At 46.1% G+C, this 26,906-nt stretch overlaps 1 protein-coding gene across 5 annotated transcripts in view; it reads left to right on the plus strand.

Annotated features, from left to right (window-relative positions):
- Nucleotides 1-15,961: 15,961 nt before the first annotated feature.
- The window catches only part of TSC1 (TSC complex subunit 1), a 59,489-nt gene continuing 48,544 nt past the window's right edge, over nt 15,962-26,906 (plus strand). For 3 of the 5 annotated variants that reach the window (XR_014785928.1, XM_084821151.1, XM_084821155.1), the window contains exons 1-2: nt 15,963-16,055; nt 26,320-26,387. The gene's annotated coding sequence lies outside the window, so the exon portion shown is untranslated. Of the gene's footprint in view, nt 16,056-26,319; nt 26,388-26,906 lie in introns of all 5 variants that reach the window. The other 2 variants (XM_084821153.1, XM_084821152.1) reach the window with 2 other exon arrangements.

Consider the following 26,906-nt stretch of genomic DNA (forward strand, 5'->3'; position numbering starts at 1 on the left):
ACAGAAGTAGCACCCTTTCACAAACGGTCGCTGTCTTTTTGTGTTTTGGTGGAGAGTTCTTTTGAGATATTGATTTTATTTTTTTTAAAGCACCCATAAATGGCAAACGGAAATAAATGTGCCTAAACATACGCATGTGAAAAACGTAAGGCTGGGGTGTGTGGAGGAAATTTGTGTTGTTTTTGTTTAAATGTGGAAGTCCTTCACACTCAGATTGCACTTCAGCCATGAACTCAAGAGGTGGACTCAGGTAAGTCATGATTCTCTCAGCACCCCCCCCCCCCCCAGCAATATGGGAGATGATACTGGCCTACCTTACAAAGCTGTTGTAAGGTTTGCCGAGCTAATGTGTGCAAAGTGCTCTGAACATTCGAAATGCACGAATTGTGGAGGGGCTGAGACTCAGTGGCAGAGCAGGTGCTTTGCGTTCAGAAGTTCCCAAGTTCCACCCCCAACATCTCCAGGTAGGGCTGGAAAAACTCCTGCCTGGAACCCTCAAGATCTGTTGCTGCTAGTCAGCGTCAATAATCCTGGGCTACACAAGATTTAAAGTTTTTAAACAATTTGGGAACATTAAAAACAACTTGAAAACAGCACCAACAGCAGAAATTGAGAGCTGGAGAGAATATTACAAACAGTAATGGAAGACCCTGATGTCAGGGCCGCGTCAAGGGTAGGCATGATTGGGCACTTGCCCAGGGCCCACACCCCAGCAGGGGCCCACTGACAAGAGCCCCCTGGAGTTGCCCCTCCTCTTCCCCATTGCAGCCTGCTTGTTCGCCTGCCTCTTGCTCTGGTCTAAGCAACGGAGATGGTGAGAAGGAGGAGGGGCGGGATGCCGCGGCCTACTTGCTCCCTGGCTCTCTGCCTCTCTGCCTGTCAAGCAAGCAAGTGGTAGCAATGAGGATAAAGATGATGAGGATCAATGGCTCCTGGTGACAACGACAGTGAGAGGATGGACTCACTGAGGGAAAGGGCACATGGAGGGCGCCTTGCCCACAGGCCCTCCACAAGCTAGAGCCAGCTCTGCCTGTCATAAGTCTATTTATATGGTAGATGACTCCAAAGAGGTACAGATTAGACCAATAATCTGGTACAGGATTTTCTTTTCTTACATTATTGTGCATATTCACTGCTTTCCTTCACTATCCCGTTTATATCTTGACTTTAATAAACTGTACTTAATTGGACTGTTGGGTTGGCTTTGGTTCCTATTTGCATCTTCAATGGCAGGCTTGTTCCCCATCCTCCCTAGACTGTTTGTGTTTCGCTTTACCAAGTAAAGGCACAATCCTATGTATGTTTAGACAGAAAAAAGTACCACAACTCCCAGCGTTCCCCAGCCAGCATGGACTTTTTATGTATGACTTTTTTTCTAAACATGCGTAGGATTGAGCCCTCCGTAACAGAGAGAGGGAAGGGGAGACTGTCTAATCGCTTAGCCAATGCAGACTGAGAGTGTAGCCGGTTTCCTACTCCTGAGGAAACACCCCGAGAGCTGGAGGAACCCTGCCTGCCTTGGCTTGAGTTAACTAGGAGCAGCAGTAACAGAGGGGAGAGAGAGTTGGAGGTGGAGGGCACATGTCCATTGAGTTACACTGCAGGGCTGGCACAGCTGATACCTCTCTCTTGGTTATGCTATTTTGACTACATAAGGATCAGCACTCCATGCATGAGTTTGCTGTTCATATACAACAGCTTCCCTCAACATGGTGCCCTCCAGATGTTTTGAACATCAACTCCCATCAGCCCCAGGCAACATGGTCAATGGTCAGGAATGCTGGGAATTGTAGTTCAAAACATCTGGAGGGTACCAGGTTGCGGGAGGCTTGTTTACAATTATTTAATAAATGTTAGAAATATAGGAAGCTGCCTTATACTAAAGGCTTTTCTTCATGAGGCATTTTTCATGCGCGCCTCATTCCCTACCCATGGTTGTTTATGGGTTCTTTAGATGAAGTTGTCAGGGTGGAAACTGAGCCCATAGAGTCCCAGAGCAGTTCTGATTCTGAGGAGGAACAACAATCTGTGGGAGAGGAGCTCGCTCATCTCTCACAAGCACAGCAGCTGGCAGAGATTCCTCCTGCCGGCATTCCTGGGATAGGTAGTGACCCTGGCAGTGAAAGAGCGCTGGAGGGGGGCTTGCTGGACACTCGGCACAGACGCAGGGAGCAACGACAGATGGAGGGCGCGGAAAGGAGGCATACTGCTTGTTTGGCGCGCAAACAACGGTCGCATCCCAAGGACCCAAGGGAAAGAGGGAGGATCTCTGCCTAGCCCATACATTCAGGGTCTTCCCGTGATTCTCCTTCAAATGGGGACCAACTGCCTTACCTGAAGCTTAGGCTACTCAGCTATCTTTCCCCAGGGCTGTTCCTTGCTTTGGCGCTAGCGACTAGCATTCTGAAAGAGTCATAAAGTCATAAAGGAATAAAAACTTGGAAAGAATTCCTCATCGTCTGTGTCCTGAGTTGGCTATTGGTGGGGACTGCAAGAGGCAGCTAGGGCGCTCCTGACAGAAGTGACCCTCCAGTTTCACTTCTGTGTCTAGCCAGAACTTCCAGCGATTTTTTTTTAGCGTAGGGAAAATGCAGCATTTAATTGTGAAAGTGAAAGAAAGTGTGATTTCCTCTTGTGTATTTGCACTATTCTGCTATACCACAGTGCCACCTAGAGGTTATGTAGTGGAAAAGTAGGAATGGGGCTGCTCTTCGTGTAGTGCTTGGATCTCCATTCTGCGGTGAAACCGAAAGTAGATACAACAAATTAACAGCCGATTAACAGCCTTGTGTAGAAAAGCTCTGTCAGACACTTGCAAGTTTTAAGCTGGGCCAACTTAATTCTATTTGGGCCAAAAGGGAACTTGTTCATTCATTCATAAATAAATACAATTACATCCAATTGTGTGGTTCCTCGTGCAGGCTGCCATTAAGTGTAAGTACTGAGACCAAGAGGTGAGCCAAACGAACATTGTTGTTGTTCAGTCGTTCAGTCGTGTCCGACTCTTCGTGACCCCATGGACCAGAGCACACCAGGCCTTCCTGTCCTCCGCTCTCTCCCGGTCCGGAGTGTGCTCAAGTTCATATTCATTGCATCGGTGATGCTATCTAGCCATCTCATCCTCTGCCGTCCCCTTCTCCTTTTGCCTTCAGTCTTTCCCAGCATCAGGGTCTTTTCCAGGGAGTTTTCTCTTCGCATTAGGTGGCCAAAATATTTGAGCTTCAGCTTCAGGATCTGTCCTTCCAATGAGCACTCAGGGTTGATTTCCTTTAGGATGGACTGATTTGACCTCCTTGCAGTCCAGGGGACTCTTAAGAGTCTTCTCCAGCACCACAGTTCGAAAGCATCAATTCTTCTGCGCTCAGCCTTCCTTATAGTCCAGCTCTCACAGCCATACGTTGCTACTGGGAAAACCATAGCTTTGATTATACGAACCTTTGTCAGCGAGGTGATGTCTCTGCTTCTTACTATGCTGTCTAGGTTTGCCATAGCTTTCCTCCAAAGGAGCAAGCGTCTCTTAATGTCATGGCTACAGTCACCGTCTGCAGTGATCTTGGAACCCAAGAAAATAAAATCTGTCACTGCTTCCATTTCTTCCTCTTCTATATGCCAGGAAGTGATAGGGCCAGATGCCATGATCTTAGTTTTCTTAATGTTGAGTTTCAAACCAGCTTGAAACTCAACATCAGACAGCCACTTTGCTTTCTTGCATTTCTTTTTCTTTGGGATGGATTGAGTTGCTGCCTCCTGAACAATGTTATGGACCTCCGTCCATAGTTCCTCAGGCACTCTGTCTATCAGGTCTAATCCCTTAAATCTATTTGTCACCTCCACTGTATATTCATAAGGGATATGATTTAGGTCATACCAGAATGGTTTAGTGGTTTTCCCTACGTTCTTCAATTTAAGCCGAAATTTTGCAACAAGAAGCTTATGATCTGAGCCACAGTCAGCTCCAGGTCTTGCTTTTACTGACTGTATGGAGCTTCTCCATCTTTGGCTGCAAAGGACATAATCAATCTGATTTCGATATTGACCATCTGGTGATGTCCATGTGTAGAGTCGCCTCTTGTGCTGTTGGAAAAGCGTGTTTGCTCTGATGAACGTGTTCTCTTGGCAAAACTCTATTAGCCTTTGTCCTGCTTCATTTTGTACACCAAGGCCATGCTTGCCTGTTATCCCAGTTATTTCTTGACTTCCTACTTTAGCATTCCAATCCTCTATGATGAAGAGGACATCTTTTTTTGCTGTTAGTTCTAGAAGGTGTTGTAGGTCTTCATAGAACCGATCAACCTCAGCTTCTTCAGCCTCAGTGGTTGGGGCATAGACTTGAATTACTGTGATGTTGAATGATTTGCCTTGGATTCGTACTGAGATCATTCTATCATTTTTGAGATTGTACCCCAGTACTGCTTTTCCCACCCTTTTGTTGACTATGAGTGCTACTCCATTTCTTCTAAGGGATTCTTGCCCACAGTAGTAGATATGATGGTCACCTGAATTAAATTTGCCCATGCTTGTCCATTTTAGTTCGCTGATTCCCAAGATGTCGATGTTCAATCTTGCCATCTCATGTTTGACCACCTCCAGCTTACCTTGATTCATTGATCTGACATTCCAGGTTCCTAAACAATATTGTTCTTTACAGCATCGGACTTTCTTTTCACCACCAGACACATCCACAGCTGAGTGTCCTTTCGGGTTTGGCCCAGCCGCTTCACTCTTTCTGGCGCTACTTGGAAATTCCCTCTGCTCTTCCCCAGTAGTATATTGGACACCTTCCGGCCTGAGGGGCTCATCTTCCGGCGTCATCTCTTTTAGCCTTGTGATACGTTCCATTGGGTTTTCTTGGCAAGAATACTGGAGTGGGTTGCCATTTCCTTCTCCAGCGGACCATATTTTGTCAGAACTTGCCGCCATGACCTGTCCGTCTTGGGTGGCCCTACATGGCATAGCTTATGGCTTCACTGAGTTACGCAAGCCCCTTCGCCACAACAAGGCACTGATCCATGAAGGGGCAAACGAACATGGAACAACAAAAATCTGAGGTGTTCTGCAGCCTCCTGTAGTCTATTTAATGTGTACTCTATTTAGATGTGCTCGCGATTTGGAAAAGCGGCAGGCAGATAAACATGAGGGGTGGTGGGATTCAAAATAAAATAACAATGAAACGTAACTTTCTAAACATTCCTGTCATTTCTGATGACTAGGTTGAGGTTAAATATTGAGACTGCAAGGTAATAACTAGGTGGGCTGGGCCCACGCTTCCAGTGCTGGCTCAGGTTTGGGGGTGCCTTTGGCCAAGTCACCCTCAGTGGCTCCCTCCCTCAGTAAGTTGACCTTCTTACCACCATTGTCACCAGCTGCTCTTGCTCCTCTTCCTCTCTCCCATCTTGCTATCGCTTGCTTGCTTGACAGGCAGAGTCAGGGAGGAAGCAGGCTGTGGTATCTCCTCCTCTCCTTCTCATCACCACGGTTGCCTGAGCCAGAGTGAGAGGCAGGTGAGCAAGCAAGTTGCAATGGCGAAGAGGAGGAGCAAGTCCAGGAGCTCTTGCCAGTGGGCCCCTGCTGGGGTGTGGGCCCTCAGCAGGTGCCCAACCAGGCCTACCCTTGACGCCACCCCTGCATTCTTTAAAATGACTAGGTAGGCCAGCTCCACCTGCACCCAGCCTGAATTCCACTCCTGTTGTTGCTGAGGCAGGACCCTGAAGCCAAAGTCCAGCCGCCTGTGCATGACCGCTCAGAAAGCATCAGGCGATGAGATCGTCAGGGCAGAGAAGCAAACTCCGTTTTGTTCCTCTAATTGTGATGCTACTATGACTGAACGGAGTTTAAAACGCAAACGTGCACATGCTCAGAGTATTTACTTAGTTTAAAGTCTTGGTTGGCAAACAGGTTTTGCTGCTGCTGTTCTGACACAGCAGGAATTTAGAGGCAGATGGTAAGCATGGCTTGGCAGTGGTTGGGGGTCAGAGAAGAGGAATCCTCCTATGAGGAGAGCTCCCAGGGACATACAATGCCAAGGAGATTGTGTCAGGACATCCGGGGGAGCCAGGGCCATCAGGGGAGATCACCGCTAGTCCGTCCCTGCAGGACAAGGGGCTTGGGCGAGCACCTAGCCCCCGAGAGCACCGTCGCCTCAAGAGGCAGGCAAGTACAGCTCCTTTGAGAAGAAGTGCTTGGTTACAAAGGAGGACTCCTCAAGAGGAAAGGACTTCTCAGGAGCAAGGCAGAGTAGGCCTTTTGTCCCTAATAAACCATAAAAAAGTGGGCATAGAATTACAGTCTCAATTTAATAGCAAATAAGCAAATAACAAATAAATAACTGTAAGGGCATTTCTACATGAAGCTTTTATCTCACACCTTTACCAGAGCTTCTGCTTCTGGATTCTTTGCGGGATTAAGATTGGCTCCTTCACATGTGTTTTCCCGAGGGTGGGGTCCCTCTGCCTTTCTATGTGTTTTATTATACAGCCAATAGGTGGCACTGTGGTGTAGCGGAATCCCACAATTACAAAGAGAGTTTCATGGTGCCGTTCAGGATATACCAGACTTTCCCCGTTAAGGAAAAAACTGTGGGAGAGGCCCTGGAGGAGGATGACGTCGTATAAAGGACCTGTCGTCCCAACATATTCTGAGGGAAAATAAACTCAAGAAAGCTGAGATAGAGCTGCTGCTTAGTTCTACTGATAGTTCCCTGTGTGATTTTAGGAGAGGAGGTGTCTGAGAGATCCCCTTCTATTTCTCTTCCAGTGTTGCAATTACTACCCAGGACTGGCCATATGTGTGCAGCTGGGGCAATTTGCCCTGAGCCCCTTCAAAGCAATGACCAATGGTGCAGCTAGGTAATTTTAGACTAGGGGTGGAGACCTGAGGTTCCCCATCCCACAAATGTAATTATTATTACACTTATATCCCACTTTTTTTTCTTCTTGCAGGGAACCTAATGAGGCTTACATGGTCTTCCTCACAAAACCCTGTGAGGTAGGTTAGGCTGAGAGTCAGGGACTGGGCCAAAGCCACCCGGTGGGCTCCATGACCAACTGGGGACTAGAACGCACATCTCAGTCGAACATTCTAACCACTACACCACACTGGCTACGCTCTCTTCTTCTGGCTCCATCCCCTTTCCCCCTAACCACTGATTGTTTGGTGGTTTCCTGGCAGTTTTTCTCCCATTCCAAAAGGTTGAAAGTCCTCTCCTAAGACTTAGTTACTAGTAGCAAGCGCTTTATATGATATGCTGGTACTTTTTGTATTTATGACCACACCCCATTTGCCTTTGCCCCCCCCGTGGCCCCCGAGAATTTATCCAAAAGAGAATTTGGCCCTCCGGCCTAAAAAGGTTCCCCATCCCTGTTTTAGACCCTGGATTTAATGGCCGGGTGGGATGGGGTGGGGTGGGGCTTTAGACAGCCACGTGTATTACTTCCGTTATGAAGTACACAAACAGTATTTATCATTCATGCACCTACCCCGTTCAACTGCTTTACAATTGCTTCTAGATTCCTGATACATTAGCTAAACAAAAATGAAACTGCTCGCCAGGTCTGACAAAAGAAATATTCTGAGCGGTGCAGTTTCGCATTTAAATGCGCTTAAATCGTGGCACCGTCATGACCCTGCAGGCATATCATGGAGTTCGCTTCTGCCGCCCTGATGCTAAACTCATTTACTTAGCAATAAGCACCATTTTGTTGTTGGGAAGGATAAAATCTGTTTAAAGTAGCAGCAATAACATGAGAATCTGTAACTACATACATGCCCAGCAGTCCATCTCCTGACTATAATTTTTTTTAAAAAGGATGCCGCAGCAAGCAGGATCAGCCCTGGGGTGCCCTGACATGTCCATGCTGGCCCCGTGTTAAGGGTAGGCATGGCTGGGCACCTGCCAAGGCCCCCCCCCCAGCAGGGGCCCACTGACAAGAGCCCCTGGAGTTGTTTCTCCTCTTCACCACTGGAACCTGCCTGTTCACCTGCCTCTCGCTCTGGCCCAGACAACGGAGCTGGTGAAGAGGAGGAGCAGGAGATGCCACAGCCCACTTGGTCCTTGGCTCTCTGCCTATTAAGCAAGTGATTGGTAGCAAGGATGAGGAAGAGGAGAAATAGCACTGGTGACGATGGCAGTGAGAAGGTGGACTCGCTGACGGAGGGGGCCCATGGAGAGTGTCTTGTCAAGGCCTCCCAAACCTTGATTTGGCAGAGCCCCAGACATGAATGAGTTCTTGTAGGGGGCAACGACAGGGCCCCCCATCAATCCCTCAGGTGGCCCTATTACTGCCCCAATGCACACAGCATCAAGGTGAAGTATGCAAGGACTTCTGCAATGTACTCTGCTGTGGAATGTGTAGCTGGGTTTGGGCAGGGGCTGGGTGGGGAGATGCTGCGAACGTTTAGCAGTGGAAGGTTGGCCGAGTCCAAAAAAGTTGAGAAACACACCGATCTCTTGAAACAGCTGCTGCTGCTGGTGGGACAATCTGTCTCTTGTCCATCTGCTGGCAGGATGTGCTATTGCACATCGCTGATACGTCATCGTTATAATTACATCATCACTTTGCATTGAGCTTTATAGGGTACTTCCAGACAAGGGCTTTTATTGTGCAGTCACCCTGCCTCAAACACAGCATTTTACAGGGGGTTTCCAGACGACTGTCTTCCATTTGTAACCCCCGCCCCCTGTTTTCCCACCGCCTCTTTCGTCTTTTTTTCTTGCCAGAAAAAGAACCATTAAGGAAGAAAAATTGCACAGTTGCACAATGCCTTTTGGTTGGTAATCCTCTTTCTGGAGGCATCTAAGGAGTAGAAGAGGACAGGTTCTGCCTGAGGAACTTACAGTCTAAAATTGACACAGGAGAAACAACCAGAAATATATTTTTTGGGGGTACTGCTACTGTTTCTGTCATACTGTTTCCTCCTCCGTCATGTGCAAATCCATGAAGATTTGTTAATTAATGTGTGGGTTAAAACCCATGTGATTAATCAACTAAGTTTTCTTTAATTGGGTGACAATTCCCTCAGGTCTCCACTTGTACAATTTATTTTTATTGTTTTATTATTTATGTTTGTACAGTATCTTGAGGGCAAGCTTGGCAGAAAGATAGTCTAAAACACTGAATCCTAACTATATCCTATGTCATATAGCATCATAGATTTGAGTTGGAGGGTGCCCTGGAGATCATCTAGTCAAACCCCCAGGTCAGTGCAAGAATCTTGCAACTACAGCCTCTACTTAATTACCCCTCCAGTGGAGAGCCCAGCACCTCCCGCCACTGCATCCTGATTGGACTTGTTCACATTTTCACTGCCCTGTCCCAGGATATGACCATTTTGGATGAAAGTAATGAAAAACATTAAATAAATGATGGGGCCTATCATGAGACTTGATCAAGTCCTGATATTTACAGGGCCCCACACTTCAGCCAAGATTGGCTCCCACAGAGTGACTTACAATCAAAATCTGTTACTTTATGACTCACCAAAAAAGAGGGCAGTGATTTACATACTATTTGCATGTGCTAATTTATATGTAGAAATAATTATCATTTTTTATTATATATACAGTACTGTGCAAAAGTCTTAGGCCACCACCAGCTTTGTTGTTTTAGCAAAGTTTTAAGGTCCATCCATAATTATTTTTCGGTCTATGTATTAACAGAAAATACAAGAAATATGTACAGGCAAAAGTCAGTATTTAGTGTGACCTCCCTTGACTCTAAGCACATCTTGAACTTTTTTGGGGAGACTATCCTGAAGTTTTCTGAAGTAATCTTCTGGTATATTATACCAGGCTTCTTTCAGCTCTTCCCATAGTTCTTCTTTAGATGTAGGTTGTCTTTTATTTCTTTCTCTGTCCAGGTGATCCCATACTGCCTCTATAATATTCAGGTCTGGACTCTGTGGAGGCCAGTCCTTGACTGTCAGTGTTTTATCAGCTGTTTTCCTCGCTAAATATGATTTCACTGCATTAGCAGTGTGCTTGGGATTGTTATCATGCTGAAAAATGAAACCATTCCCACTCAGGCGCTTTCCAGAAGGAATGGCATGATGAATTAAAACCTGTCTGTACTTTTCAGCATTCATGATCCCATCAATACGGACAAGATCGCCAACACCACTGGCAGAAATGCAGCCCCAAGCCAGGACAGACCCTCCACCATGTTTCACTGAAGGCCGCAAGCACTCATTTGTCCATCTCTCTCCAACTCTTCTTCTCACATATTGTCAATGACTGGACCCCAAAATTTCAAACTTGGATTCATCACTCCATAATACTCTTTTCCACTGATCCTCATTCCAATCTTTGTGAGCTTTAGCATATCTTAGCCTTTTCACCCTGTTCCCCTTCCGCAAAAGTGGTATCTTGGCTGCTACCCTTCCACAAAGACCATTCCTGGCCAGGTGCCTGCTGTTACTCTAGTGTAAGGGGAGGTCACACTAAATACTTGCCACTTTTGCCTATGGAAGCTGTTTTTTCTGATTTTTTTTCTATTGTTGAATACTGCATACAAATTTCCTGTATTTTCTGGTTGTATTCTAATGAAGAGACTGAGAAATAACTATATATGGCCATTATACAATTGCTAAAACAACAAATCTAATGGTGGCCTAAGACTTTTGCACAGTACTGTATATCCCACCTTTTCCCCTCTTGCAAGGAGCCCAAAGCAGCTTACATGCTCCTTCTCCTCTCCATTTTATCCTCAGAACAACCCTGTGGGGTAGGTTAGGTTGAGAGACAGTGACTGGCCCAGAGTCATCTAGTGAGCTTCATGGCTGAGTGGGAACTAGAACCAGGGTCTCCTGAATCCCAGTCCAACACTCTAACCACTACACCATGCTGGCTCTTTTTACAGGAAAATACAGTGGGGCTGTTCACGCAACACACTAACCCACACTCAGTGGTTGAGTGTGGGTTGTCTTGAACTGTGTTTTGTTTGTTGAACCATGGGTTGTTAGCCACTCTCAACAACCCAACAACAAACCATGGGTTCTCAAGCTGGCTTGTTTGAGAAATTAACCCACACTGCATGCTTAACTAGCCACCCTGGCTGCGTTCAGACAACATGATAACCACAGTTCAACAAACACCACACAGTTCAAAACAACCTCAACCACTGAGTGTATGTAAGCAGCCCCAGTGAATCTTACCATAGTGTGGAGGAAAATAGTGACCAGGTGACCTGTGTGCCCACCTGTTCAGTCTGTTGTTCAGGTGCTAACTGTGGATGGGCAACTGTTCTGATGGTTCTTGATTTTTAAACTGGCATTAGACAGGACAGGCCTTCAAACAGGACTGTCCTCTGTAAAAGAGGACACCTGGCCACCCTTATATATGGATTGGTGTATTAGTGATTAGATATTTGCAGCTCAGTGTCTCAGCTTTGCCTCTTCCTTCTTGAGTTTCGGTTGCTCTTGCTATAGTTTACCTAGCTCCTTTATTCCTTCTGTGCATTTGTTAATTAAAGCCAATTGCGGAACCTTAAGCTTGATTGTTCTTGGCAGCCTTGATGAGCAACTCCTCCCCGGAAGGATCCATTCCTCCCACCCCTCCAAGAGCAAATTTTGGAACAGATCCAGTAATGTCTAGGCTGGGAGGGCAGGACTGCTTTGGCCTCTCCTAAGAGGACCTGAACCCTTGCAGGAGGGGGTCTGATGGACTTGCCGCTCTCCTTTGCTGATGCCAGCTGTGGTTCTGGCTGTCTCCCTCACCAAGCTCAGATCCTTGTATACTTTGTATAGAACATAGGCCAACTCCAGGGACACCTCTCCTCCTGCAATACCTGGCTCTAAGGAAGGACCCCTCAAAGCCAGGCATTTGGGCCTGGACATCTTTCTGAAGAGCCACGCCGGCTACTATTCTGGCTAATGTGGCTCTTCAGAGAGCTCAGCCACTTGCCGGCTTGCTGTGAGAGGATTCGCGGAGTGGGCAGTGGCGGCAATGGGGTGGGTGGGTGGGTAGGGAAGGAGGGGGTGGGAAACACAGCAGTGGTGGAGACACCAGGTCCTGCTGGCGGGGTGAGGGAGCATGCAATTCCCCGCCTCTCTCGCTCCGCCACCTGAGGCTGGGCCTTCACCCTGCTTCATGAGAGGGCCAGCCCTGCTCCTACCCATGGAGACGGTCATTCTTGTTACCATTACACACTCTTGAACAGTGGTGTAGTGGAGCTAGGGCTCAACAGGGAGGCAGCGGAGGCGCTTTTTTATTAGCAGGGACACGGATGTCATCTGCCGCCCCCCTCAGACTTCCCTGTTCCCTCTGAGCTTAGCTGCAACGCTCATAGTAGCTGGGGGGGAATGAACTTTCCCAGCAGCAATATATTGTTCTTGTGCTATAATGCAAAGTATTTTGGGGTGGCTTGGTCTTGAATGGGCAATGAAGACCCATTTGCTTTACCAAAGGCCAGCTCCTGGCGGAGATGAACACTGCTAGACCTGCGTTTTCGGCTTCTCCTTGGGGGCGTGACTGGGGACTGTCATGATGGGTGCCTGAAGTTTAAATTTAACAAAAATAAAAATACAAAATAAAACATACACCGGGGTGGGGAACCTCCTTCAGCCGGAGGGCTGAATTCACTTTCAGAGAAACTCTTGGGAGCTGCATTCCAGTGGTGGGTGGGACCAAAGGCAAAAGGGGTGAGGCCAAAATACCAGCCTAGTTTAGCTGAAAGCTCTTACTGAACTTTAGGAGAAGCATTTTAACCTTTTAGAATGGGGGAAAAAATGCACAAAAGCCAGGAAATTATCAAACAATCAGTGGTCGGGGGGAATGGGGCATGGCTACCGGGGAACCTCAGAGGGACAGGTTGGAACTCCACATTTGGCCTCCGGGCCTGATGTTCTCGACCTCTGTGGTATAGCCTCCAACCAGTTGCTCTCGAAGGCAGAGGGGTGGAACGGGCAGACCACTGGTCAGAACCAGGAAAGCAGTTCTAAGGTTTCTGCTGACTTTTGAGGCTTGTTGCACCCTCTCCAACACAGAAGAGATGCAATAAATAAATCATTAAAGGCCATAGCCTAGTAAGAGGAAACAAGGTTAATGGTAGCATAAAAAGAAAAAAAAAAGGAGAAATCTTTTATGCATTTTTCTGGGGGTTCTTTTTTCCTCATCTCTCCAAAGCAAACCCCACGTGGAAAAACCCCATCTTCCCCCTAGCACCCGTAGTGCGCCAATTGGTTTATTCCAATGCAATGTTATGATAATTAAGTCCAAGAGAAATAACTTTACTAATTGCTTATATCTATTTCTTTTCTGAAGGGCATCCTAATGTAAGTTCCTTTTTCTTCCTTTCTTTCTTTTTTTTTAAATATCCCCCCAACCCCAGGGAAGATTAAATAAACATGTCTCCAGCACAGCAGGAGGGGGAAAAGAAAACGAGCCGTGCCCAAGACTGAAGTAAAAATTAATTGTAATTCACAAAGCGGGACTGCATTAGAAAGATGCTCACATCAAAAAACTTGTTTTCTCTCTCTCGGAGATGGGCTGACCTCTCACAGGTGAAACTTCAAGGGAAACCGGCATAGCATCCCATGCAAGGGGAATTGTGAAATATGCAGAGACAATTCCGGACTGCGGAGTGTGCTTCAAAGGCTGTTGATTCAAGGTTGTTATCCTGAATTAATCACCTCCTACACACGTGCAGAAAGAACAGCAGACTTAAAGCAAGCCCATCCTACACAATGTTGGGCCATGCCAAAAGCCGCTGAACCCCAACTCTAGCCCAGTGCTGTCCCAATACAGTGTGGCCACTTCTGAATCTCCCCCAAAAGAGGATACGAATCACCAAAAAAAGGAGGACACCGATTTGCATATAAAATATGCATACACTAATTTATATGCAGTGGAGGCTGCTGGCTCCAAAGTCAGTGGGACTGTGACTCCACTCTGGGTTTCACGTCAGAACTCTAAAGGAGTTATCCAAGGTGCTGAGCCCTAACCCCCAAATGGCCACCCTATCAAGGCAGCTAACAATAAAATACAGATTAAAAACACAATCTCAGTAAAAATGTAACATGAAAACAAATCTGTAAAAAACGCCATTAAAAGCAAACAAAAAATAAAAAAAATGATTGGTGGTCAAGGAAAAGAGGTGGGGCTTGGGGATGGGGCGGGGCCTTCTGGGGAACTCTGGCGGGCCAGATTGGGCCCCCTGGCCTAAGGTGCTGCACCGCTGCTATAAAAGGATCCACACTCAGAGAATGAGTTTGCTATTAGCTTATTATAGGATCATGAGATTCGACGGACCTGCAATGCTTTGCATTTTCCGCATGGTGGCAGTGCAAGAAGCACCTTACGTCCCGCTTTGGGAAGATGATCAAAATAATCAGCCAGTAAAAAGTCCATTGCAATCGTACCAACCTTGATTGCCGGCTGAAGCCACTCTTGCATGTCACCCTTCAAGCATTCACACTAACCCAGTTGTACTTCAAATCAAGAAGTGGGACCTGCCACAAAACATAGCAGTGTCGAGCGCTCCTGTTCAGGGTTCCAGCCAGCCATGCCCTCTTCCAGGAAGTTCCATTCTGCTCCCCCCCCCCCGTTTGGGGATTTTGCCCCCTCAACAGTCAGTCGGCCACCGACTGTGGTCAGCCCTTTCTGGGCTGTTATAGGGCCTCTTCCCCCACTTTATTCCCCCCCCTTGTACCTTGACAAACCTTTGGGTTCACTCCCCCCCCCCAATTCTCTAAGGGTGCAATCAATCCTATGCATGTTTAGACAGAAAAAAGTCCTACAACTCCTAGCATGGCTGGCTGGGACATGCTAGGAGATGTAGGGCTTTTTTCTGTCTACACATGCACAGGATTGCACCCTTAGAATTAGTTCACTGTTTGTATGGATATGTGAACTTTGGCCTTCCACGCCCTTGTAGCTCCTGGTTGTTTTAATGCTCACCTTACCTTATGCAAGATGGCTGAGGTTAAGGCACTGGGCACCTACTTTCCAATAGGTGCTTGACCTTGCCCACCTTTGACCCCAGCCATGTTTTTGTACCTTGCTCTGCTGGGTTGATTTTGGGGTTCTAGTCATAAAAAAAAGGATCTGAAAATCCTGAAGTTTGTCTGCCCCTGCAATATAACAGGGTAGGCCAGCCTTCCTCAACCTGGAGCCATCTAGATGTTTTGGACTTCAACTCCCATCAGCAGCAGCAGCCAGCATAGTCTATGGCCAGGAATGAAGCCATCCTCCATTAAGAACCTCAAGGGTGCAATCCCATGCACGTTTAGACAGAAAAAAGCCCTACAACTCTCAGCATTCCTTAGCCACCATGCTAGCTGGGGAATGCTGGGAGCTGTAGGGCTTTTTTTTCGGTCTAAACATGCATGGGATTGCACCCTAAGCAAGGGGTCGAGGAGGGCGCTTGATACGAACATTGCAACCGTGTATTTGTTTTCACATGCGACATGTTGGAAAGTATGTGGTGCATTACAGCGCGGGTCCGCCCTGCGGCTTTCCCCCCTGAACGGCGCCCATTCTAGCACCAAAACAAACTGGGAGGCAGGCTGCAAGCAGGCCCAGACTCGGCTAGGCCGCGGTTGCCTATGGCAACGGGGTGGGCGTGGCTCCGGCGCGCCGAGCCCCCTCAGGCGCTCGCTAGGCCCCGCCCGCCGCAAGCCTTGTTTACCACCCTGCCAATTTCCCCTCCCGCCTCTCAGAGCCTCCTCCGGAGACTCCGCGTCACGTGACCCTCGCCGAGTGCCGGGACCTTTTTGCGGCCTCCCTCAGAATCACGAGACCCCTTCGTCTCGTTTTCTCAGCGCCGCCCGGTCGGAGGATCCTTCCGCGCCGTAACCTGGGACGCCTCTGGCCCGTCCCCTCTAGACTCGGTGCCCTGAAAGAAGTGGGCGTGCTTGAGAGGGAAGACCCCCGGCCCCGCTGGAGGAGGTGGGCTGCTCGGCGGGCGCTTGTGCCGGTGGGACTATTTTTTGGGGAAGGAGGGGGGAAGCTGCGGAGGGATCCCTGAGAGGACGCCAGAGAGGGTGGAGGGGCCAAGATGGCGGCGCCCTGTGGGTTAGAAGAGTCCTGAGTGGTAAACAGCTGAGGGGAGGAGGAGAAGGAGGTGAGTATTTGGGGGATGGGGGCGAAAGAGGGAGACCGGCGGGGTGGGGGGAGAGGAGAAAAGGGATACATGGGTGGAAGAGTGGGAAAAGGATGGGGGAAAGGCGGTGTGAGGAAAGGGGGAGGGGATCAAAGGGGGTGGGCCAGGCAGAGAAGAGGCTGAAGTATATGGGGAAGAAGGGCTGTGGGGAGGGGCCATGGGGATAAGGAGTCGAGGGAGGGGAATCGCAGGCGTGTGTAGAGGCAGAAGGGGAAGCAGCTGCATAATAACGGGATAAGACGCATTCAGATAGCAGCCCTTGATAAGCGCCCCGGATAGCTTTGCAGACAATATCTCAAAAAACGGCCCTGAAAGGTAGGCCAAGGGAGAAGGGGTGGCAGGGGAGAAACGGATGGAAGATAACCGTGGGAAGTGTTTGGGGTGAGTGGGGAGAATGAGAAAGGAGACGAGAGTGGTGGTATAGAAACTGAGGGGAAGGGGAGAATATTGTAGTGGTGAAGCAATATTGATCTTTGTAGTGCTCAAAGTGCTTCAGGTGTGCTTTGTCTTTCCAATCCATTCAACAAAGGGAGGGGAGAAATGGGGTGTGATTGCAACATGGGGGGCGGGGATATGGAAGAGGGGAAGGAGAGACTGAGCGAAGATGGTCTGAGCGGTGGAGAAGGAAGGGGTAAACAAAAAAGAATGGATACTTAGCCATTTGCTAGCCTTGAGTGTCTGTGTTATATGTGCAATGTGTCATCAGTCCTTGGAACAGCCCTGTGAGGAAGGCCAGGCTAAATAAAGGTGGCTGTTGGGCTAGGGAGATGGGGAGTGAAAGGGAAAAACATGGGTGAAGGGACAGGATAAGGTATGAAGGGAAGAGTTAATGGGGGGTGAGTGGCAAAGAAGCAGAGTAAAGAGAAAGGGAAAAATTACTAATTATTGGGAGAGAAAGAAAGGGAAAGGTATACAGAATAAAGTGAAGTGCATTTGTTCAAATGTCACTTCTACAAGTTAAGTTTATTTCCAAAACCATTGCAAGTATGAAGTAGCACTCCAGGCCCATGTGTGATCTCCACCCCTTCCCAAACTAGGAAGTTCCTTGCTTCTAAGGGTCCCTTTATCTGGGTTTCATTTAAATCTTGGCAAAAAGCTGAGTGATTTTTTTTGACAATGGAGGGTAGATTATTATTTAACCATCTTTTAAACCCCTACACCCTCTCTGCCTTCTGAAAAACATCCTGTTGACCAGTCCTAATCTAGAAAGATACATAACTAAAGGAACAAAGTAGCCTTTTGTCTTTCAGTTGGATTACTTCTGTAGTTGAATCCCACTGTTTTTCAGGCATAATCAGCTGCCTTGGTTATCCTATTGTTCTTGTGGATCTTTGGCTTAGATGTGAGAAGAAAACAAAGCTGTTGGTAGAGGGTATTCAAGGTGGATGTATACCATGCTAAAAAGTTCTTTCTAATGTGTGTTTTTTGACTGATGACTATTGTAGGAGGTTACTGACTAATGCCAACCACTGTTAATTTGTTGAAATGGCAGACCTACTTAGAGTACCTCAGGCCAACACTTCTCAATTAGTTTGCTACTCATTATACTCCATTTAAAATGAGACTAATCCTTCAGAGCACATAAAAGTTATTCCACACAGGCATTTTTGGCCCTTCTATGGCTAATATTTTTATTCTACATATCTCACTATTATTGTCAGATGCCTTATAGAGTAACATCATAATAAATAAAAGGCTAGGAGGAGCTTCAAAATACAAGAAGAGCTCTGTTGGATCAGACCAAAGGCTCATCTAGCCTAATATTCTGTTTCCCACACTTGCCACCCATATGATCACGGGAAGCACACAAGCAGGACACAAATGCAACAGCCTCTCTCCTACTGTTGCCCAGCAACTGGCATTCAGAGATGTACTGCCCCATCCTGAGAGTAGCATATAACCCTCATGGCTAGTAGCAGTCGATAAGCATATCCTCCATGAATCTGTCTAATCCCATTCTAAAGCCATCTAAATTGGTGGCCATCACCACATTTCATGATGGAAGCAAATTCCATAGTTTAACTCGTGTGAAGTACTGCCATATGCCGTTAATCTCCCACCATTCAGCTTCATTAGATGACCCTGGGTTCTTGTATTATGTGAGAGGGAGAAAACTTGATCACTATGTATTTTCTCCTGCCACGCCTAATTTTATACACCTTTATCATGTCGCCCATTACTTGCCTTTTTCTTAAATGAAATAGCCACAAGTGTTGTAAACTTTACATGCTCCAGGCCCCTATTCATTTTAGATGCCCTTTTCTGCAGTTTTTCCAGCTCTGCAATATCCTTTTTAAGATGAGTGGCCAGAACTGTACACCGTATTCTAAGTGTGGTCACACCATAGATTCGTATGAAAGCATAGTGATATTGGCAGCTTTGTTTTTTGATCCCTTTCTGATCTCAGTGTGGGAGGGGTCTGATGGGTAATAGATGGACTTAAGTAAACAAGGGTACACTTAAGCCTTGTTTCAGTTGTGGATTAGGACTAAGGATTATGTCAAAGGTTTAACATGAGGTGCGTTTTGAGAAGGGGTTAAAGGAAGAGTGAAATTTGACCCCCTCCCTGGCCATTTAGTTGTTCTTGGAGTTACTGCCAGGCATAGGAGAAGATGAGGCATGATGTCTGGAAGAGTTTGAGAGCAGGATATTTTGGGGTGGCTGAGATGAAGGAGTGAAGATCTGAGGCAGGGATATGATGGGAAGTAAAGACAGAAAGAATGGTTGAGAATCATGCTAGATGGGGGCGGATGGAAAGCCAATGTAGGGATTTGAGGTTGGCTTGGTTGGCTTCTGTATGGCCAAGAGACTAAAATGATCTCCTAGATGAGATGATGAGACCTTTCTCAGACATTAATTTCCAGTCTGTTGGGTTTTTAACCTTGCCCCTCTCAGCTGTCTTTATGGAACACCATAGGTGTCATAAGATTATGTACTCTTATAGCCAGATGTTTTTTCAGACGTTGCTCTATGTCTAATGGGGCTTATTTCCCCATTCTTCTTAAGTGAGAACATAAGAGCTATGCTGGATCAGACTAAGGGTCCATCTACCATTCTGTTCACACAGTGGCCACCCAGCTGCCCATGGGAAACCCATAAGGAGGACAGGAGTGCAACAGCACCCTCCCACCCATGTTCCCCAGCAACTGGTGTACAAAGCCACACTGCCTCTGATCCTGGAGGTAGCATACAGCCAGCCATCAGGACTAGTAGCCATTGATAGCCTTCTCCTCCATGAATTTGTCTAATTCCCTTTTAAAGCCATCCAAATTGGTGGCCATCACTACGTCCTGTGGTAGCGAATTCCATAATTTAATTACGTACTGTATGAAGAAGTCCTTCCTTCTATCTGTCCTGAATCTGAGTATGTTTAGGATTGCTGCTATAGACAGGAAAGGGTAGCTTATTCTATCACTTCTCAAGGCCAAGTGTTTTTCTTCTGTCTCTCTTAAAATTCACTTGTAAAAATATAGAGGTAGGAACACCATCAAAGAGGATGATTGCTTATTGTTTCCTTTGTCCAGGATTGGGGGGGGGGGGCGGTGGTATTTGCATAGTGAATAAATAGCATATGGACATACATATCTGAAAAGGCAGATCTGTAATGGATTTGGAGAGAATTGGCTCTATGTAACCACTATAAAACTCAAGGGAACGTTTTGTGCAAAGACAGGCATGATAAAGGACAAAGAAGGCAGGGACCTAACAGAAGCAGATGAGATTAAGAAGAGGTGGAAAGAATACACAGAAGAACTATACAGGAAAGATCTTAATGTCCCTGATAGCCATGATAGTGCGGTCACTGAACTTGAGCCGGACATCCTCGAGAGTGAAGTCAAGTGGGCCTTAGGAAGCATTAGTAACAACAAAGCTAGCGGAGATGACAGTATTCCAACTGAGCTATTTAAAATCCTAAAAGATGATGCTGTTAAAGTGCTGCATTCAATATGCCAACAAATTTGGAACACTCAACAATGGCCGCAAGACTGGAAAAGGTCAGTTTACATTCCAATTCCAAAGAAGGGCAATGCCAAAGAGTGCTCAAACTACCGCACAGTTGCGCTTATTTCACATGCCAGCAAGGTGATGCTCAAAATCCTACAAGCTAGGCTTCAGCAGTATGCGAACCGAGAACTACCGGAAGTACAAGCTGGGTTTCGAAGAGGCAGAGGAACTAGAGATCAAATCGCCAACATTCGCTGCATCATGGAGAAAGCAAGAGAATTCCAGAAAAGCTTCTATTTCTGCTTCATTGACTATGCTAAAGCCTTTGATTGTGTGGATCACAACAAACTGTGGCAAATTCTTAAAGTGATGGGAGTACCAGACCACCTTACCTGTCTCCTGAGAAACCTGTACGAGGGTCAAGAAGCAACAGTAAGAACCAGACATGGAACAACCGATTGGTTCAAAATTGGGAAAGGAGTACGACAAGGCTGCATATTGTCACCCCGCTTATTTAACTTATATGCAGAGTACATCATGAGAAATGCCGGGTTGGATGAATCAGAGGTTGGAATTAAGATTGCTGGGAGAATTATCAACAACCTCCGATATGCAGACGATACCACCCTAATGGCAGAAAGCGAAGAGGATCTCAAGAGCCTCTTGTTGAGGGTGAAAGAGGAGAGTGCAAAAGCTGGTTTGAAACTCAACATTAAGAAAACTAAGATCATGGCATCTGGCCCTATCACTTCCTGGCCTATAGAAGGGGAAGAAATGGAAGCAGTGACAGATTTTACTTTCTTGGGCTCCAAGATCACTGCAGACGGTAACTGTAGCCATGAAATTAAAAGACGCTTGCTCCTTGGGAGGAAAGCTATGGCAAACCTAGACAGCATAGTAAGAAGCAGAGACATCACCTTGCCGACAAAGGTCCGTCTAATCAAAGCTATGGTATTCCCAGTAGTAATGTATGGCTGTGAGAGCTGGACTATAAGGAAGGCTGAGCGCTGAAGAATCGATGCTTTCGAACTGTGGTGCTGGAGAAGACTCTTACGAGTCCCCTGGACTGCAAGGAGGTCAAATCAGTCCATCCTAAAGGAAATCAACCCTGAGTGCTCATTGGAAGGACAGATACTGAAGCTGAAGCTGAAATATTTGGCCACCTAATGCGAAGAGAAAACTCTCTGGAAAAGACCCTGATGCTGGGAAAGACTGAAGGCAAAAGGAGAAGGGGATGGCAGAGGATGAGATGGCTAGATAGCATCACCGATGCAATGAATATGAACTTGAGCATCTTCCGGGAGAGAGCGCAGGACAGGAAGGCCTGGCGTGCTCTGGTCCATGGGGTCACGAAGAGTCGGACACGACTGAACGACTGAACAACAACAACCACTATACTGTATCATTTAATATCTTATTGGTGTATGACTTGGAAGGTGTAAAGTGGTGTTTAAAGAGACACATGATCTTCCTTTACATCTCCCAGCCTGGCTTTTGTCTTGATTGAACCAAAAGGAGGAATGAGAACCATGTTTTCTCCAAACAGTACAATACGACTGATTTATGTGAATCTGTACAGATGACCAAATGAACGTACCGTGTGTTCTTAAGCTGTGGGTGACCTTGGTTGTGTGTATCATCCTGCCAAGTGGGGGTGAGGCTGTATTGCACAGGTATAGATGTGTGGCAAAATGATTGTGTGCATGTGCTCAAACTTCAGTGAAACAATCCATATTTTTCATGGGCATCGGAATGGGTAGGTGGGAAATGAAGACCATTGATTTAGAGAAAGCTGAAAGTGCTCAGAAGAGATGTGAAACTTCTGGAAATTGTGAAATGGTAACACCAATTTTTCCTGGTGTTTGGAAATAAAATGCACCTTTTAGGGTAAATTGAAATATATACAATTCCTAGTTTCTTATCAGATCTACACTTAACTGCTGTAAGAATATATAATACTTTAAATATAACCTAGCAGTCAAAATTGTACTGTTCTAAACATATGAAGTTCAGAAGTATAAATGCCTTAGTTTTAGTCAGGCAATTCTTACTAACATACATAGTGGCCTGGTTCGCACATAACACTAAGCCATGGTGTCGTTTGTTGAAATCTGGCTTGTTGTGGCAATCTGGCAATCCCTGCAAACAAGCCATGGTTTCTTAACCAGCTATAAACCACAAATAGAAGCCATGGTTGGTTGTTGGCTCATGAAATCTGGCTTGTTTGAACCATGGCTTGCTGTGATATCTGAACCCAGAATCATGGCTTATTCCTTACTTGTTTGTACTACTGTCCACCCTGAAGCAGAGGCACTGGCAAGAGCAGCCTGAAAATGAAACAGCTGTGGATGCTGGCAAAAAGGGCAGGAGAGAAACGAGAAATGGGGAAAACAAGCCACAGTTTATTTACTATTCTGCAAAACAATTCATGGCTAAAGCAACAAATGATCATTAACTTAAACCATGGCGTAGCATTCTGTATGAATGCAGCCAGTATTAGGGGTGGAGTTGCAGGGTGCTACACCTAAGGATACCTAAGCATCTCTTAGTTTTTGGCAGTTGGGGAAATAGGTAAAAATAAACTTGAAAATAGTGTCAACCGTGTATTAAACAAAATGAAGGTGTTTTTATTTGGACTTAGAAAGAGTTTCTTCTCCTTACTGTCAGCATTATTCAGAAGCAACCATACAAAAATCTGTAACACTTGTTTACCAGACAGAGGTGAGAGCCACAAGTAACGATCCATTCTCTAATCAGAATCTATCTTAACTTCTGTTTTTATTACCTTGGACTTCAGAAAACTGAATGTTTGTGCAGCTTCTCTATTCTTTCATATATTAGCGTATTTCTCGATTGCAGGGTGTGTGTGTGTGTATACACACACATATATACATATACTCGCACATATATACACACAAACATCACTTTCTTTCACAAGCTGTACACAATGGCGGTACCTGGGGCAGACAGAAGGGTTGAGAGTTGTATGTGTCTACAGTACACAGAAATTGTAATTACTTAATAATGTAGATTTGTACATAATTATTAGGGAGGATTTAGTACAGATCAGCTAAATCAGAATTGGAAAACCTTGCCTTACTAGGCATTTCACTTGTTCTTAAAAAAAAAAAAAAATCAGTAAGCTTCCCAGCTCCATGTCTTCCATTGGAAAAATTTGTGGGAAAATCCATGTATAACAAACTTTTCTCCCAACTTATCCCACAAGTTCACATCCTTAAAATCTTTTTTTTTTAATCCACCACTTCTAATAGAAGGGAATTTTATAACTTGTGTGAAGGAAGTAGTTGTCATTAGATTCTCCTGAATCAGCTTTACTGGATGAACCTAGTTCTAGTAGTATGAGAGAGGGAGGTGGCAAGGGTGTAGTTGTGAGTCCTTGAGGTTCTGGTTTTTCATTTATTTGCACCTCCATCTTCCCCTCCTGACAAAGAGGAGATGTTAGCATGTGAAGACAACCAGAAAAGTTCTTGGGCTTGTCTTGATTTCACTTTTCCAAGTACTTCCTCTCTTCTCTCTTCTACCCCTACCTTCTATTTAGAAGGTTCCTGTTTGAGACCTTGCTGATAGGGCAGGAAATGGAACTACCTGCTTTGTGGTGGTGAATATCCTCCCTTCACCATGCCTTCCTGTTCTGTGTTTGGAGAGGAAGAAGGGCTTTCCCCAGGGAGGCTCGCCTGGCACCTAATTTTCAGTGCCAGGCAAAGGCTGTATTTTGCTGGACCTATTAAACAATATAACTGTTCTACTTGTATCTGTCATTCAGATTTTATTGTTTGATGCTGTGTTTTGAATTTTTTAATTGTTGCATTGTATTTGTATAGGGCCTATTTAGTGGTGGCACCCCTTTTGCAGAATACTCTCTCCAGAGAGGCTCACCTGGTGCCTATATTATGGTCTTTCTGGTTCCAAGTGAAGAGCTTTTTATTCTCCTAGGCATTTAAAGGACTGGTTTTAGTGCTGCTGGTTTTAATTTGTTTTTATGTGCTGAGATAGCTTTATTGTTTGCTGGTCACTTTAACTTGATTTTATTCTGGGCTGTTTTAATATTTTTGTTTAATGTTTATGTTTTTAATGTATTGTACATCTCCAGAGAACTTTGGTTATTGGGCAATTTAAAAGTAGAGCAAATAAATATTGTAGGGCAGTGCATACATTTTTTTTTTTTAAAGCTGCCTAGAGAGTTTGTGAATGCAGTGGGGTTTAACCTGGGGACCTGAGGTTTGCAGACTTTGGCTGGTCTTGGTAGCCAGTCTTTGTTGTTTACCATTGTCCCTGATGCTCCCCTGCATGAAAACTAAAGGGAGGGGCAGGGTCTTGTCCCTAATGTTATACCAGCTTCAGAGGCACTTGGAAGCAGCAAGCCTTCCTGTTGCTTCTGAAGGCCAGAACCATTTTGTGATGGGAATAAGCATTTGCCAGACTTTTAATACGGCTTCCACAAAGGAATGCCTTTGTGGACTCCTGTTGTGGACTACGTGGATTGCGCTCTTTGCCATTAGGCTGCACCAACTCTTTATCTGTGGCAGGGGTGGGCAACTTGTGGCCCTGCAGATGTTTTGGCCTACAATTCCCATCAGCCCTAGCCAACACACTGAATCTTCCACTCATGGTATGTGGTAGTACCTTGGGATTGCCTGTATTCCCCTGGGATGGTTTCTTCTCCTTTCCCTTGAAGTTGGACATCCTGTGCCTAAAGTATCTCTGGCAGAGGCCTGCCTAATTCTTTCCTTCAAAACCTCCAATGGAAGAGAGCCGCCACTTCCTCAGACCCTGCAGGGCATGGCAGAACTGCTTTCTCAGCTTAGTTTCCATCAGCCAGTTGTCTGGCCACTTCTAGCGAGGGTGAATTCCATTCATGCAAACCGGCAGATTGGTTCTTTTTTTGTTTAGGCCGCAAATGATTAACATGGGTATGTAATACTAGCTCACCAAAAAGTGCTTAGTAGCTTTGGATGGGGGAGCAGGAACTTCTGGGGGTTTATTTGTAAAGTTTGTATAAATCAGTTTTCCTGTAACTGTGTTTGGGGTAGGGCCATAGCTCAGTGGTTGACAAAGTGCTTTGCGTGCCGAAGGTCCCAGGTTCGATCCCTCGCTTTTCCAGGTAGGGTTGAGAGAGACCTCTGCCTGATGGTGGGGGAGGAGGGAGAGATAGGAAAACACCTCCCCCACCTGAATTTTCCAGTGTTTTCCTAGTCTTCACATATCTGATGAAGGCAGACCGAAGCAAAGGTCATTAAAAATGTGTAGGGCTGGATCCAAAGAACGGTGAGCGGTGCAAAAACAGTTGTAAGTGCTGTTCTGTGAACATTTGTGCAAGAACTTCCACAAGAGTTCATGAACTACTACAATAGTAGGCTCTATAGCAGTTTGCATGCTTACACGTGATGTTGCCCAAACCCCAGCACAAGCAGGAAGTACACTGCTGGAATTAGTTTAACTTTTTCTCATGCAGTGCTCTAGAGCAGGGGTGGGAAACCTCAGGCCTGGGGGCCAAGTCCAGCCCTCTTGGGTCCCAATCTGGCCCTCAAGGGATCCCCAGAATGCGGGGAGGGGAACTGCACAAAAGCCAAGAAACTACCAAACTGTGCTTGGGAAAGGGGATGTGGTCTTCTGGGGACCCCAGGAGGCCAGATTTGTCCCCTGGGCCTGTGGTTCTGCACCCCTGCTTTAAGCATCCAGATTAGATCTCCCTCCTTTGAGGATCTGAACCAGCAAACATGGCTTGACATGGCATCAACATGCCTCTGGTTGTTCCGTGGTTTTAGGATTGCCTTGGCAGGGTGTGTAAAAGGTGCATTTAAATCGATACGTTCTTAAGGTACCATTTTCTTCAGTGGGGTCAGTTCTGTTTTGAGATGGCCTCTTCCAATTCTGCTCTGGGAATTTAGATCTGCTCTGCAAGAGCTCATATCCTGCATCTCAAATATTTTGTGCAAAGCAAGGGGGTTTATGTGTACAGCTATAATCTCATTTCCAGGGACTAATTGTTTTTGGTGTGGAATCTGACATGTGACAGATTTGTAGCTAAAAGCGTGAAAGACAATGTGTTTGGTTTGTGGTGCTGTTTACCAGGAATTCACTCTGTGCTCTTTTCCAGCTGTTTCAAACTCTCTGTGCGTATGTGCTTGCTTTTGTAGGGCAGAGACAGTAACTCTGCAAAGAGATGTGAAGTGCAAGTTTGTAGTTTAGTTGCTGTGTCTAATGGAGGATGCTCAATAGAACCATGTACTCATCAATCTTTTTTTCCCTGCTCTTCCAGTTCTGTGATCATGAAAAGGGTCAGATTGATAGCAGTGGAAAGCGAGGGTCTACTTGTCAGCACACCAGGTAAAAGAGTTCTGAACTTCTGTGCTTTATATACTGGCTGTGTGTCTGGCCTGGTCTATGCATGAAGTACAGATGGAGTCAACCGTACTGCTACAGCAGGTACAGGGAACGTGTGGCCATTCAAATGTTGTTGAAGTGCATAGGGCACAATGGTGAGTACCCTCACCATTGGCTGTGCATTGCTAGCTAGGGCTGCTGGGATTTGCAGTCCAACAACATCTGGAGGGTCACAGGTTCACCACCCCTGCACTTACAGGCTGCAGGTGGGGGTGCTTTTTTTAAAAAAAATGCTCCTCTGCATTAAGCAACCCTAGCATAGTAGGCAGAGTGATTCTAGACCAGCTTACTCCACCTGTGTTAGTTTTCTACTTCTAGGGAGGGGTCTCTTGTATGCAAGAATGCATTAAATATGTGACCCTCAGCTTGACTGTTGGTAAATCCATTCTATCACCATACTCCCACCTCCAGTTTTGTATGAACTTGTAACTCCTGTTCAGAAAAATTCTGAAGTTTCTCAGT

The sequence above is a fragment of the Heloderma suspectum genome, chromosome 14 (genome assembly GCF_057233095.1).
Source record: "Heloderma suspectum isolate Gila_16-S chromosome 14, 16-S_ref, whole genome shotgun sequence".
In the NCBI taxonomy this organism is placed as follows: Eukaryota; Metazoa; Chordata; class Lepidosauria; order Squamata; family Helodermatidae; genus Heloderma; species Heloderma suspectum.